At 45.5% G+C, this 15434-nt stretch overlaps 1 protein-coding gene and 1 long non-coding RNA gene across 12 annotated transcripts in view; one reads left to right on the top strand and one right to left on the bottom strand.

Annotated features, from left to right (window-relative positions):
* Lrrc8b (leucine rich repeat containing 8 VRAC subunit B) overlaps positions 1-15434 on the bottom strand; it is a 66311-nt gene that overhangs the window by 34215 nt on the left and 16662 nt on the right. For 3 of the 11 annotated variants that reach the window (XR_015636572.1, XR_015636570.1, XR_015636571.1), the window contains exon 2: positions 289-2903. The gene's annotated coding sequence lies outside the window, so the exon portion shown is untranslated. 11 annotated transcript variants of the gene reach the window in all.
* LOC148001188 (uncharacterized) lies at positions 24-10664 on the top strand. Its single transcript, XR_015637231.1, has 3 exons — positions 24-190; positions 4176-4291; positions 9236-10664. It is a non-coding gene; the product is annotated as an uncharacterized LOC148001188 (long non-coding RNA).

Consider the following 15434-nt stretch of genomic DNA (forward strand, 5'->3'; position numbering starts at 1 on the left):
ATTTAAATATTTCCCAGGAACAGGCTGAGTGAACAAACCAGGAAGTGAAACCAAATCTGATCCTACTGAGAGCTGGGGGCAGTGAGACACACTTTGGAATTAGCTGGAGTGCTATTAAAATTTCATTTAAAAGTCCATTCCCTTGGCAACATCAATTTAATCAGAACCACACTAAGAGGGATTTCAAGAGGTAAGTCTTCAATTTGTTGTCTGGCAACTGATCTAATCTTTTATGTAAATGTATTTTCCTGTAGTGGGACTGGCCAATTTGAATCATGAGTAACTCACCCAGCCCTGTTGAGCAGAGAGCAGAGAGCAGAGTAGAATGCAGATTCCTGTCCAGGCTAGCAAACATTCTCATAAAGACAATGGCAATCCGTAATGACTGGCTTTGGGGGAAGTGTGGCCTTTACTTCTTAGATAACAGATCCCATTTCTCTGAATTGTTCTGCCGGGGATCCTATCGGATCTTTTATTCTGCTGAGAAGTATAAACTTACTATGCAATCACCCAGGCACAGCAAGAATTAAGTCCGATGACTTGGTTGAGCAAGGCATTGTTAAACAAAACTCATTCTTGTTGGTTTTGCTTCTGACATAAATACTAAAATGTATCATTTCTTGGGCTTTGCAACACTGATGCTGCTTATGTGCTCTGCAACCATGATGTTCATGCTTTCTGTAAACATGCTGCTTATGCGCTCTGTAAACCTGCTGCTTACATTCTCTGTACATGTGTTGCTTATATGCTCTGTAAATACGTTGCCTATGTGCTCTGTAAACATGTTTATGCACTCTACAATCATGCTGCTTATGTGCTCTGCAATCATGCTGCTTATGAGCTCTAAAGTCATGTTGCTTATGAGCTCTGCAATCATGTTGCTTATGTGGTCTGCAATCTTGTTGCGTGTGCGCCTTGCCACCATGTTGCTTATGTGCTCTGTAATCACACTGTTTATGGGGTCTGCAACCATGCTGTCTATGTGCCCTGAAACCATGCTGATTACGTGCTCTGCAACCACACTAAGTATGTGTTCTGCAACCATGCAGTCTATGGGCTCTGCAACCATGCAGTTTATGGGCTCTGCAACCATGCAGTTTATGCATTCTGCAAACATGCTGTTTATGGGATCTGCAACCATGCAGTTTATGCATTCTTCAAACATGCTGTTTATGGGATCTGCAACCATGCAGTTTATGCATTCTTCAAACATGCTGTTTATGGGATCTGTAACCATGCTGTTTATGGGATCTGCAACCATGCAATTTATGCATTCTGCAACCATGCAGGTTATGGGCTCTGCAACCATGCTGCATATGGGCTCTGCAACCACGCTGTTTATGGGCTCTGCCACCACGTTGTTTATGGGTCCTGCAATCATGTTGCATATGGGCTCTGCCACCACGTTGTTTATGGGTCCTGCAATCATGTTGCATATGGGCTCTGCCACCACGTTGTTTATGGGTCCTGCAATCATGTTGCATATGGGCTCTGCCACCATGTTGTTTATGGGTCCTGCAATCATGTTGCATATGGGCTCTGCCACCATGCTGCATATGGGCTCTGCAATCATGTTGTGTATGTGCCCTGCCACCATGTTGCTTATGTGCTCTGCAATCATACTGTATATGGGCTCTGCAACCATGCTATCTATGTGCTCTGCAACCATGCAGTTTATGGGCTCTGCAACCATGCAGTTTATGGGCTCTGCAACCATGCAGTTTATGGGCTCTGCAACCATGCTAAGTATGTATTCTGCAATCATGCAGTTTATGGGCTCTGCAACCATGCTAAGTATGTGTTCTGCAACCATGCAGTTTATGGGCTCTGCAACCATGCAATTTATGCATTCTGCAACCATGCAGTTTATGGGCTCTGCAACCATGCTAAGTATGTGTTCTGCAACCATGCAGTTTATGGGCTCTGCAACCATGCAGTTTATGGGCTCTGCAACCATGTAGTTTATGCATTCTGCAACCATGCAGTTTATGGGCTCTGCAACCACGCTGTTTATGGGCTCTGCAACCACGCTGTTTATGGGCTCTGCAACCATGCTGTTTATGGGCTCTGCAACCACGTTGTTTATGGGCTCTGCAACCACGCTGTTTATGGGCTCTGTAACCACGCTGTTTATGGGCTCTGCAACCACGTTGTTTATGGGCTCTGTAACCACGCTGTTTATGGGCTCTGCAACCATGCTGTTTATGGGCTCTGTAACCACGCTGTTTATGGGCTCTGCAACCATGCTGTTTATGGGCTCTGCAACCATGCTGTTTATGGGCTCTGCAACCACGCTGTTTATGGGCTCTGCAACCACGCTGCTTATGGGTTCTGCAACCACGCTGCTTATGGGTTCTGCAACCACGTTGCTTATGGGTTCTGCAACCACGTTGTTTATGGGCTCTGTAACCACGCTGTTTATGGGCTCTGCAATCACGTTGTTCATGCATTCTGCGACCATGCTGCATATGGGTTCTTCAATCATGTTGCATATGGACTCTGCCCACATGCTGTTTATGGGCTCTGCAATCACGTTTATGCATTCTGCCACCATGCTGTTTATAGGTTTTGTGACCATGCTGTTTAAGGGATCTGCAACCATGCTGCATATGGGCTCTGCAAACATGCAGTTTATGGGCTCTGCAACCATGCAGCTTATGGGCTCTGGAACCATGCAGCTTATGGGCTCTGGAACCATGCAGTTTATGGGCTCTGGAACCATGCAGCTTATGGGCTCTGGAATCATGCAGCTTATGGGCTCTGGAATCATGCAGTTTATGGGCTCTGCAACCACGCTGCATAAGGGCTCTGCGGCCATGCTGCATATGGGCTCTGACTCCATGCTGTTTAAGGGCTTTGCCACCATGCTGTTTATTCCTCGGAGATTAGGTGTAGAGGAGAGCCTAGAAAGATCAAAGGAATTCTCACTCACTTATTTTCTTCTGGCTGTAAGCAAGGCTGAGTAAGTTTAATCACATAAAGTGCAACAGTTTTATGAATATTCCTTAGCAACCCAAGTAAGACCCTCAATGACCTATGACCTTAGCCCCCATTAGTTACTGCACAAAAAGCAAAGGACACATGGGTGTCATTCCACAGGGCAAGCCCACTACTGTCACAAACATGAATAAAACTGAAAAGAGGGGACACCCAAATAAAGTAAGAAGTGACCAACAAATCTGAGTGTGTATGCATATGAGCACAATCACGTCAATTGTGTCAATAAATACCTATATGTGTTCAACAAATACCTAATGGCCTATTCTGCCAGGGCACTGACACTCCTAATTAACTGAGCCAGTTTTACTGTGATTACATTGAAAGAGATCGAAGAGTCTAAGCTTTTATTGAAATATTTTATCTATAGACACATGGGAAGATAAGTATTGAAGCAGGCCAGTGGCCAATGGTGTGTGAGATGGCTTAGTGTGTGAAGGTGCTTGCAGCCAAGCCTGACAACCTGAGTTCAATCCCTAGGTCTGATAGCCAGAGACAGACAACGCCTGAAAGTTTTTCTCTGTCCCCATGTATATACCATGGTGTCCGTGTCCATGTGTGCCCATGTGTGTGTCCATGTGTGTGTGTGTTTGTGTATATTCATGTGTGTGTGTGTTTTGTGTGCATGTCTGCACACATATGTGCATGTATGGGCATGTGTGTGTGTACTCATGTATGTATGTGTGTACTCATGTGTGTGTGTTTTGTGTGCATGTATGTTGTGTGTATGTCTGCAGCACGTGTGTGCATGTGCATGCATGTGTGCGTGTGTGTACAGGCATTAGACTGTCTTTTCTCTAAGGCTCCCTCTGTCATCTCTGCTGCTGTTCCTATCAAAGATTGTTGTACTTTAACTTTAGAGCCCCCCCCTTTTTTTTGAGCCTCTTATTTTTGAGTTGTCTTGTTTAAATTCTTTTGGCAAAGAATTTGTCGAGCATTTGCTGAATTACGGGCTGAAGAGGGCAAGGAAGCATATAGATCTTGTTTGATCTCACGGCACTCAGTGAGGTCAGGGAAGATGGGACATACAAATGAGGAAGGAATCAGGTAAGGCACAGACGACTAATTCTGAACATGGAGTACTTCTAAGTATGTGAGCTTTCCTTTTCTTAAGGAGATATGTAAACCATGTCCTTGACTTTAAGAGTATCAGCTCAGAGAGAAAAATGTAATTTCAGCTGGAGATTGGTGGCCGAGTGCTTGCCTGATATGCTTGAGGCTCTGGGTTTGATCCCCAACTCCGGAGGAAGAAGATGAAGGACGTGTGGCTACGGAAGAGAACAAGTCCACCTGGGTACCAATACACTGAATATAGTTTTGTACTGGACTTTGCTTTGCTTTGATACAGGTTCTTGTGTGGCCCAGCCTGGCCTGAAGCTCACTAGGTAGCCAAAGCTGACATTGAACTTCTCACTACTCGTCTGCCTCTATCTCCCTACAGGCTTAAGCCACGATGCCAAATCCCAAACACAACCAACTGGCACTGCTCCTGAAGCGACCATAGTCCCGGGGGATAATGTGGCCCTAGTCTTTATGGGTGTACAGGGGGCTGGAAAAGATGCTTCCTGGAGGGAAGGAGGTGGTATAGTCCTGAAAAAGCTCATTCTTGTTCATTTCTGTGGCTAAATTAGGTAGTGAGTGTTGGTATTCTGCCTAAACTCCACCCCATAGTTACCTGACAACAGCCAGGTATGCTCTGCCCCACAGTAACCTGGCAGCAGAGGAGCTGCTTGCCCCCTCCTCACTCTCTTCTTTTGCTCTTCCCTTCTTCCCCTTTGTCCCTTCTCTCCCCATTTGCCTCCCCCCCTTCCCTCCACGTGCTCATGGCCAGCCTTTATTTCTCTCCCCTTCTACTCTTCTCTCATTAAACCTTTCCACATGGAACCATGTTGGCCCGTCGTGGTTTATCCGGACTTGAGTGGAGATTTCTACCCAACAGTGAGGACATTTGGGGCTTCAGATTCCAGAATAAAGTGTATGATTGACTTAGAGAGAACCATGGAATCTGAAAGAATGAAGCGGTATTTTAAGAGTGCCATGAGTAAACACTTTGGCCAGAGGCGAAGTGAAGAGAGCAAGGGGGCCAAGTGGGTACCCTACAGGTTCTACAGGCACAGGTACAAACTCCTGAAAAGGTATGAGGCACAGGGGGATGTGGCGAGAGACAAAGAAAGAAACAGGGCAGGGATGGGGAGGACACAGGAAGCTGGGCTGGGAAAGGCTTTATTGAAAGTGGGGGTCTCTGAGCACCCTGTCTAACGTTTCATGTCAGATCAATGGTAACGAACAGACCTAAGGATTTTTTGTCTTAGCATTTGTCATACACAGCTTTTAATGGGAAAGAGGGAACCGTACATACAAAAGGGAGTAGTTAGGCCTGTGGTCCCTGGGACAATGAAGAAAGTTAGATTGCACTGAGCTAGGACTCGGGCGAACCTACTATCTGCACACTTACACACTTCCCAGCAGGTGTCACAATGACTCCCTACTGCGAACAGACTCTGGTTTTATGGGCATTCAACATAAGGTGGAATCACACTAACCAATAAAGAGCCAGGACACAAGGACAACGACAAGCCTGGTTTTTGGGACAGAAGACCAGTAGCACAGGAGTGTCAGGGCTATGGTTGTAAGAGCTGTAAAAGGCGACGTTTGCATAGCTTGTAGACTTCAAAGATACAGAGGATTAATTAGCAGATAGAAAAGCCAAGCAGAGTCCCAGGAGGGGGTGGGAGAGTGTATGTGTGTATGTTTGCACACACACACACACACACACACACACACACACACATGTGCACGTGTATAGGTATGTCTGTGTGGTGTTGGTAGGCTGTTCATTTCTACTACGGGCTCTGGGATGTTGGATATAAAGTCCTGAACTTTGTTTTGTGAAAAAGCATATTAAAAAATAAAAAGCAATTGTGGCCTCCTATATAAACAATCTACTTACAAAACAGGTCTCTAAAGAAGGGCCGGGGAGATGGCTCAGTGGTTAAGAGCACTGACTGCTCTTCCAGAGGTCCTGAGTTCAATTCCCAGCAACCACATGGTGGCTCACAACCATCTGTAATGGGATCTGATGCCCTCCGACACCCTCTTTCTGGTGTGTCTGAGGACAGCTACAGTGTACATATACACTGTAGTACATGTATAGTATGCATAAAATAATAAATATTTTTAAAAAAGAATTCTATATAGAGACAGGCAACTTAATTTTATTTATGACAACTTAGTAGACAAAGACATGAAGTTGGCTTATTGCTATATAGTGTACACATATGTAATTCTAGCAGATAGGAGACATATGCAGGGAAAGTATGGGCTCCAGGCTAGCCTGGGCTACAGAGTAAGCAGTGTCTGAAAGAACAAACAATTCCCACTTCAAACAAATATGTTATAGAATGCATGCACACACACACACACACACACACACACACACACACACACACAAAGAGAGAGACAGAGAGAGAGACAGAGAGAGACAGAGAGACAGAGAGAGACAGAGAGAGAGAAAGAGAGAGAGACAGAGAGAGACAGAGACAGAGAAAGAGATTCACAGAGAGAAACAAAGTGTCTCAGAATACCTTTTGCTTAGCTTGGCTGCCTGACTGGAGGCACCCAGAAGGACTGGAAGTAATCGAGACTTGTTTCTGATGACGGACCCCACTGCAGGTGCTCACTGCCTTCCTGATTATGAACTCCCCACAAACCCTGCAAGGGAGCACTTTTCACTTACTTCAGTATGAAAAAGATGGACTTTTCTCTAACCACACTGACTAGCCTGGGTCCTGGACGTACTTAGGTCATCGACAAGGAGAGCAAGGAGCACATGAGGAGACTATGCTATCAGGGTCCTCCCACTGACCGCCCCCAGACTCGGAGACGGTATCCTTGGGCAAAGTACTTTTGAACAACTGTGCTCATTTTCTTTGCTGCGTGGTTTACCTGTGGCTTGTCTACTTGAAGGTTATTTGCTCTGTTCAATGTTCGTCTTCATCTGGTAGTGGGGTGCCCTGGGAGCACGGATTCTCTATGTGGAAATTACTGAGTTTCCTGCCACCAGGCCCAGACACTAAATATTTTGGTGGGATAAATCACAGCTGGTGCCCATTCCACTGTAAAAGCTAAATCTGTGATTTAGCAATCATGTCACAATCTCCATGGTTCGACTTAATTTTTAACTATTCCTTCTGTTTACACACTCTGAAGAAACTCCCTTGGGAACTGCCCAGAGGCTCTGGGTTATCTCACTTCACTGCCTGCCTGCCTGTCTGAGGGAGAGCTGGGGCAGTTTCCTCACCTGCTCTATCCTGGTTTCTGGTTCACTCTCAGGCTTGCTGGTGAACCCTGCTCACATTTCCTTCAGATATTTTATCTCAGAATTTCATCTGAGTTTGACATCTGCTGTTGGAAGCCTTTGTTTTGATGATTAAGCCTGGCGAATGATCTAAGCCCACCTTTCTCCACTGAGTAACCAGCTGCATAACTTAACATTTAAGGTGGATATTCTAGCCTACTTCCCCTTCAAGGCTATTGTCCCTCCTTGTCCCTATCACAAAGCCCTGGTTCTCCACTGCCCTGGTTGCCTGGATAGTCATGATGACCGACTGCATTCATTATTCAGTTTAATCTTTTTCTGGTCGACTAGATTAAGTGTGTATGAATTGCTACATAATCAAATCCAGGAAGGAACTATTGTACTCCAAATCCAACGGAGAATGACATGGAAATTCTAACCTTACCGAGAGATGTATTTTATTTAAGCAGTTGATGTTACAACTTTTCCATTTGATACCTCAATACATGTTAGGAAAAAAAATATTGCGATGTTTGCCTTGAGAAATGTGGACTGCACAGAGGTAGGCCTCCACGTTTTAGGTCATTAAATTATAACTAACTTGATTCAAAGGCCAGTAATTTCAAATACGTCCAAACGTATGAGTAAGGTAGCACTCAGGGAGGCGCAGTTGACAGCTCTCCTTCCATGAGTGATGACTCAAATTAGCTAGACTGAAAATAAATCCAAAGGGCACACAGCTGGCATGTAGCTGTCAGCAGCCCACGGAGAATAGTGGGACTCGTTTTCCCTATTTGTACAAATGGCTTTGCAAGCAGGACCTGCCATCCAGAGATCACATCTGTCCCCCAAGGAAAACTCTAGGAACACCCGTGTCAGCCTCCTGTGCTTTCATGGGTACCATAAACAGCACGGTGTCTTCTTGATGTTACTTAATGAGAAAAAAGATCTCTCAAGTCAATGATCTGCATGAACCACTTACAAGCTAAGGGCTCCAAAGTTTGAGAAGAGTTTTACCCTAAAGGGATTTGCTAGTAAGATTTAAGGGCCAGCCAAGTACACAGCCAGAATCCTGTACTTGACCACTGAGGACACACAGCTTGTTTGTTTACAGTGTAGCAACCTTAATTAATGTTTTGACTTTTTACTATGGGAAATTCTAAAAGCGGGGCGAGCATACCAGAGCCTACATGCTGAGCAATGATGTAATAATCACGATGCCCACCCTCTCTGGGCCATCCGAATCTCATTCTAGACACGGCTTACTTCTTAGTTCAGTGTCTCCTAAGTAGACACCTAAGAAAATAGAGCCACAATAGCATAAATGCACCCGATGGTTTGCTATAAATATTTAATGATCTTCTGGAAAAGGGGGTGGGAGGCTGGCTTCAGAGACATTGTTATATTCCATGGTATAAATATTCCCACTAAGGGTAATGTCGAACCACAAATGCAAGTGCAGCTGAGGTGCACGGACAACAAATGTATCAACCTTATACAATGCCTCAACTCTGCAGAAACACCAGGCATACTTTCTTATTTTATGTGTAGGGTTGTTTTATCTCCACATGTCTGTGCACCATGTGCCCAAGGAGAGAAGTAGTCAATGCATCCCTTGGTACTGGAATTAGGGATGGTTTTGAGCTATCATGTGGGTGCTGGGAATTGAACCTGGGTCCTCTGAAAGAGCAGCCAGGGTTTCTAATTGATAAGCCGTCTCTCCAGCCCTATAACTTAGTTTTATGGGTTCTGTTTTTAATGACCATTTAACAAGTAGCTTGCAAAGTTCTCAAAGGCTTAGGAAAATTATTTTGATAAGCCAGTGCATACCGGCATTAACATCCCCTACTCACACCTAAATAGCTAGTCATTCTTCCCTCATTTGCCTAGATTCCTCTGATTTTCTGTCCTCTCCCCTATCTCTCTTCCTGTTATAAACAGCCTGCTGTCACTGCTTCTGGGGGACTGACTGAGATGCCCTCCGGTTTACCTTTGTTTCACCAGAGAATAATAGCTGCGCCTTTATGTGGAAGAAAAGCCGTTTGCAAAGGAGCAGGAGGAGGAAGTTGGAAGAAGAGAACTGCATCCACTCCAAGCACAGGAGCGTAAGATGCTAATGAGTTCTAAGCTGAAGGAGATGGGCTATGAGAGTTTGCAAAAGCCCACCAGTATGCTTGCCTTTCAGAGCCACCATAGTGCATTGGGTGTGGTGGGGCAAGGGCAGACGCAACAGCTGAGTGACCTTTGGCCTGGATGGGGCATGCTGAACCATGACCCCACCCTAAGCTTACAACATTTAAGGAAAGCTCCAGTGTCCAACCGACCAACATTTTTATTGTAAACTTTATTATTCCTAACTGTACTAGGAAGATTTATAACATCATAAAACAGGGGGAAAAAAAACCCCAAGGGTCCCCCATGTGCTTTTCACGTAGGTCTGACAATGATTGGTACCTGCCCAACCACACCCACATGTTTTCCAGCAGATCCTGAGATGACTTCACCCACAATTACTCTGGCTCTGTACACGCCCCTTTCCTGACCCTGCCCCCCACGGCATCCCTTCCTCAGTATTTCCACTGCCCCTGTGAGGACGGTTCCTTGGAACATCTAGCTGATCTCTGGCCTGCTGCTCTGGATGTTCACTGTCAGTGACTTAAAGGGCAGGAAACCTCTCTGATTATAAGTGCATTGCAAGACCTAATTATTAGTAGGGAGGAGACTAATGGACAATTAGTTTTATAATGTTTGCTGACATTTGGCATGCATATGCACAGACACACATATACACATGTATGTATGTATGTATGTATGTATGTATGGCACTGACTCAATTTCTTGTGTGAGAAATGTCTTGGGAAACTAAACACCCTCTGGATAGGCAAAGGGACAACTGAGCTCAGGGGTCTATGTCTGTGTCTCTCTCTTCTGTGCTGTGCTGAGTGTACTGGGTGGGTCCTCTGAGCCTACCCGCAAAAGTAGAGCAGCTGCTGCCGTTCTACTTCAGGAAACTGTCATAATCCACTGTGATCCTGCCTCTAATAATGCCTAGGGAAGTGAGGCATACTATTCCCTGTATATGCAGAAGTGATTGGTTGTATAGGCTGACAACAAAGAAATCTATTGTTTTGGTCCTGAATACAGGAGGAGAATACATTAAAACTCCCAAAAGGAAACCCAAAGGGCAAAGAGAAATGGTGCAGATTGGGTGGTGTTCACGGCCAACAAACAGACCAGGGTGAATGTAAGGGTAATGCCGTGTTTTCTGTAGTGTCAGAACTGGATGAACTGAGGAGTGACCAATGCCGGATTGCTAGCATTGCCCAGGAACCCCAAAACATTCCTGTTGTATTAAATAATGAAATTAAAACGCAAGATTCGACATGTGATTTCCTCTTCAAATAAAGCTGCGGGGTAATCTAATGAAATGGTTATCATTCTGCCATCGGACAGCTCTCAGAGGCTCTACCTTCTTAGTGCTACATTCTGCTTTGCCAAAACCAATGGATCTCTTAAAATCGACGGGCAAACATCTATCGAACAGAGCCAGCCGCTCCTGAATCACAGAAGGACTGGAGATCCCATCATGCTGGGAGAGAGAGAGAGAGCAGAGGGCTGAATTTACCAATGAAATATCACTCTACGTACCACACTAATGTTCAATGGGAGAGAAGCAAGGAGGCTTAGCCTGTGTAACACACGCTCTGGGATATGACTAACATTACTGTAGATTTTCTTACAAGAAAATGACAATTACAAGGGCCAGGGGAAAGGCTTGTGCTTTGTAAAGCTCTCTGAATAATCTAGGCCAACCCTGAGAAGGGTTTTTGTCCATCCGAGACCTTAATACCACTTTGCGACCGCCCGTGAAAACAGCAGCTGCTGTGCCTGGCAAATCCAATTGAGATTATCAGGTCAAAGTCACAGAAATACACGGGGAACGCTTCAGATCCCACCACTGGGACAGTGAGCACCAAGATAGAAACCTCAGGAGAGGGGGAAACATTTTGTTTAAAACGAATTCTTTAAAGACTTGACCCTCAGGTGCAACGACCCTGAGAATTTACTGGAGAGGAAAGACACGAGAGATGTACCCAAACTTGACTTCCTTCCCGCTGCACACAGCCACCGTACGGCCTCACATCTCATTTTCCACAAGCCTACACAGTGATTCTGAACACCACAGCTTGCTTGGTTTTTCAAACACGGGGTCGTAATAGAATCAACTCTCTGCTCAGACCACTGAATAACGAAACCGGCAGGGCCACTAACTTCGTGACCTCTCAATTCCTAAAGTTAAGACGCTTAGCAAACGAAGAATTTTTATTTTATTTTATTACCTTCTAGACGTATGTTTCTTTGAGCATCCTGAGTATTGACAGCCGTGAAGACCAGTTAGGGCCCAACGCTTCCCCAGTTTATACAGTCCCACATCTCAGTGTTCGCACTGACAATGTGAGGGATGACTGGTTCTGTGAGCTGGTGGTGAGAGTCACAGGCTATTCCGCTCTGGTCCCGGTAATTTTCTAATTTTGTTTTTGTGAGATTGGAGAGATGACTTAGCACCTGTTGCTCTTATGATTCCCAGACCCCACATAATGGCTAAATCCATCTATAACTCTATTTCCAGGGCATCCGATACCCGATTTTGACCTCAGCAGGCATCGGGCACATAATCATACATTCACATGCAGGCAACACACACACATAAAACAAAAATCAATGAATCTAAAAACCTTTTCTACAAAACCCGTTAAGTCCAGTTTATCTGCAGTCTTCCTTCTAAGTCAATTTAAAAGTCTTTCCTTCTAAACGCAAGCCTAACTTCACAGCAGTGACTTGGGTCTACTTTCACACCAAGGAAAAAGCCAGCTAAAGGCCCTCATTACCGAGCTGATGAATGTTATCAAAGTTAAGTAAGATCCCTACTAGCTCCTCCCAGGTAGACAGGATGAAGGAATCCTCAAGTGAGGACCCACAGACCCTAGGAGGCAGCCAAGGTGGGGCAGAAGACGTGGATAAACTTGGCGTAGTCAAAGCATCAGAGCTAATGAGACCATGGTAGAATGTGGGTATTCCAGTGTTTGCTATCAACCATGTAACACGGGCGACAGCCCTATGGGCTTTCTTACAGACCAGGTGAATGAGATAAGTCTGTGACTTATTTAAACTTGCCGGTATGACTACCTTCCAGAGCTCTGCCAGAAAGAGGGAGCCTTGAGGCTGGATGGAACGCACAGCAGACTAACATGTGCACACACATACACTGGCTGGGTGAACTGGGAGTGGCTGCCGCCTCGTGGGTGGCTCTGGAACGTCAACGAGACGCATCGACAAAGAGGAGCCGCTCCCACCTCGTGGAACCCCGTCTGTTGACAGGGCGGAGGGCAGATGGTTAATCAGTCATTGCGTTCTGGTCACACATACATGTTCCAGACGGAGGGGACCTGGCAGAGGGACTGCTCGGCAACCCTGAGTCAGAGGAACTCGAAGCAAGGTTGCTGTGGGGACCAAGCCCCAGAGTCTGTAAGCTTGCCCAAACAAAGGATTCTCCTCTCTAGAACCTGGCCTAGAGGTGGACATGGGTTCAAGAAATAAGAACCAACCTGGAAGCCATGAAAGCAAGATATGTTCAAGACCTATGTCTCTGTTCAGTCCCATCTAGTACAGGAGAGTGGCTGGCTTTATACCTAAGTCCCAGAATGCTGACCCTATTCATAAGATCATCATCAATGACTATTCCACAAATTTAGATTACCAATATCTACAAAGTAGTTGTTGGAATTGCTAGCTGTCATCTCTCCGCCACTCAGGGGCCTATCCCAGGCTGCCTTCCAAGCCGTCCTTGAAGACGACGCTGAATTTCTGCTCTTCCTAGCTTTATTTCCAAGAGTACTGGGCACGCGCTACAGCTACGCCACAGCTTACCAGGTGAGCTCAATGAAACCAAGCTGTGTTCCCAACTCGTTTTTTTTTTTTTTTTTGTCTGAGATGGGGCCTTAAACCAAAGTGCTAGCCCAGACAGGTCTGGGACTCTATACAGAGCTGAGGACCAAACCTTAAACTCATAATCCTTTAGCCCCTCCCCCCCATGGGTTGGAATCGCAGGCGTGCACTACTAAACCAAGTTCAACCCTCGCTCAAATCAGCATCCAAAGCACCCGCTTTAGACGCACAGTACGGGAGATGCACACACAAGGCAAAGGAGCTCTCACCCATCCCTACCGTCGTCCACCTTAATGCCATCCAAGAGATACAGTCTCTCAGGGTGCCAGCCAGCTTCTTCCTTAGTCCAAACAGAAATAATTTCTGCTGGCCTCGTTTCTACTTCCACACAGAAAACAGCCATAATCACTGTGCAGAAGGGGTTTATTTTCCCCGCGCAACCGAGTCCATTTCCTTCAGACCTCTTCTCACTGACTGTTAGAAGACACTCAGATGGAGAATGACATAAAACGTGGGGAACTGGTGGAGAATTTAATCCATTCCACCTCTGTGAGGTGACAAAATGTGGGAGTTACACTAACCATTACAAATGTCTGTAAGCATAGTTGACCGATAATTATATTGACCAGTAATTATAATAGGATCTGTCTTAGTTAACGTTTTATTGCAGAGACACCATGGCCAAGGCAACTCTTATAAAGGAAAACATTTAATTGGGGCTGGCTTACAGGTTCAGAGGTTCAGTCTACTATTATCATGGAGGGGAGCATGGTAGCTTCTAGGCAGGCATGGTGCAGGAGGAGGAACTGAGAGGTCTACATCTGGAACCCCAGGCTGAAGGAGACTGTATATCACACCCAGCATAGCTTGAGCATAGGGGACCCTCAAAGCCTGTGCCCACAGTAACACATTTCCTGCAACAAGACCACACCTACTTCAACAAGGCCACACCTACTTCAACAAGGCCACACCTACTTCAACAAGGCCACACCTACTTCAACAAGGCCACACCTACTTCAACAAGACCACACCTACTTTAACAAGACCACACCTACTTTAACAAGGCCACACCTACTTTAACAAGGCCACACCTACTTTAACAAGGCCACACCTACTTCAACAAGGCCACACCCCTTAATAGTGCTGTCCTCTTTGGCCAAGCATTTAAACATATGAGTCTGTGGGGCCAAACCTATTCAAACAACCATAGAATCCTTCTGATCAAAAGAGAATATTCAATATTACAAGTCTTTTTCCCCTCAGGTGTTTTTGTAATTAGGTTCCTTTCGATACACCGTCACATCCGGGTCTCTCAAGGTGATTTCCCTTTACCTCCAGTACGGTCACATGGCTGCTGATACCGCTTGCTTAAACAAAGCCGGTGTGTGTTCACCTTCTACTTCTTTTCGTCTTTGAACCATTCTCTGGAAAGCTGTGTGCTGGGCACAGAGTTAAAAAGGAGCTTCCAGCACAGCGCAGGCGGAGCCTGGGCCAGAGTCAGCGTATACACTTCAGATCCATTCCAGTGCACACCACCCCTTTGAGCTACGCAGCAGGAAGGTTGGCTCAGGCAAATGGATACAGTGTGCAGTATATTAAAAACTGTAGTGTGTGGCTGACTCTAGACACAGATTGTCAGATACAAGGTCACTGGGTGAAAAGGGAGAAGCCCTACAGGCAAAAGAGCAAGAATGAGAGAAGATCCAAGTTCCGGCGCCACAGGGCAGCAGGCCTATCTATTGGTTTGTTACCGTAGCTCCAAACCCTTGATTCATTCTGAGCTGTCCCTGTGCTGATCTTGGTGTGAGTGTGGTGCAGAAGCGATTATACTATTCTACCATTCTGGGTTTAGCACTCCTGACACTCTTGCTTCTCACAGTGTCTCCGGTAATTAATTTTGGTTACGTAGAGTCATTAACCACCGTGCTTTCCTTTTCATTTGGAACCAAGCTAATAAAAATGTGTAAGTGCTTTGGACTGCGACGAATGGACCATAACTTTATAATCTAAAACACAGTGTTAAATTATGTCATACTGTACATGCTACCTAAGCAAAAAGAATAAACAAGACAAAATTTAAAACAGCCTAAAGACAGATTTAGAAACATTTGTCATGCTGGTCAATGTCTGGGTGGCACCCTGGGAACTCACTACATAAAGAATAAAGATGCATGTGGGTTAAAAAGGAGGCATG

Source organism: Rattus norvegicus, chromosome 14 (genome assembly GCF_021556685.1).
Source record: "Rattus norvegicus strain SHRSP/BbbUtx chromosome 14, alternate assembly SHRSP_T2T, whole genome shotgun sequence".
NCBI lineage: Eukaryota > Metazoa > Chordata > Mammalia > Rodentia > Muridae > Rattus > Rattus norvegicus.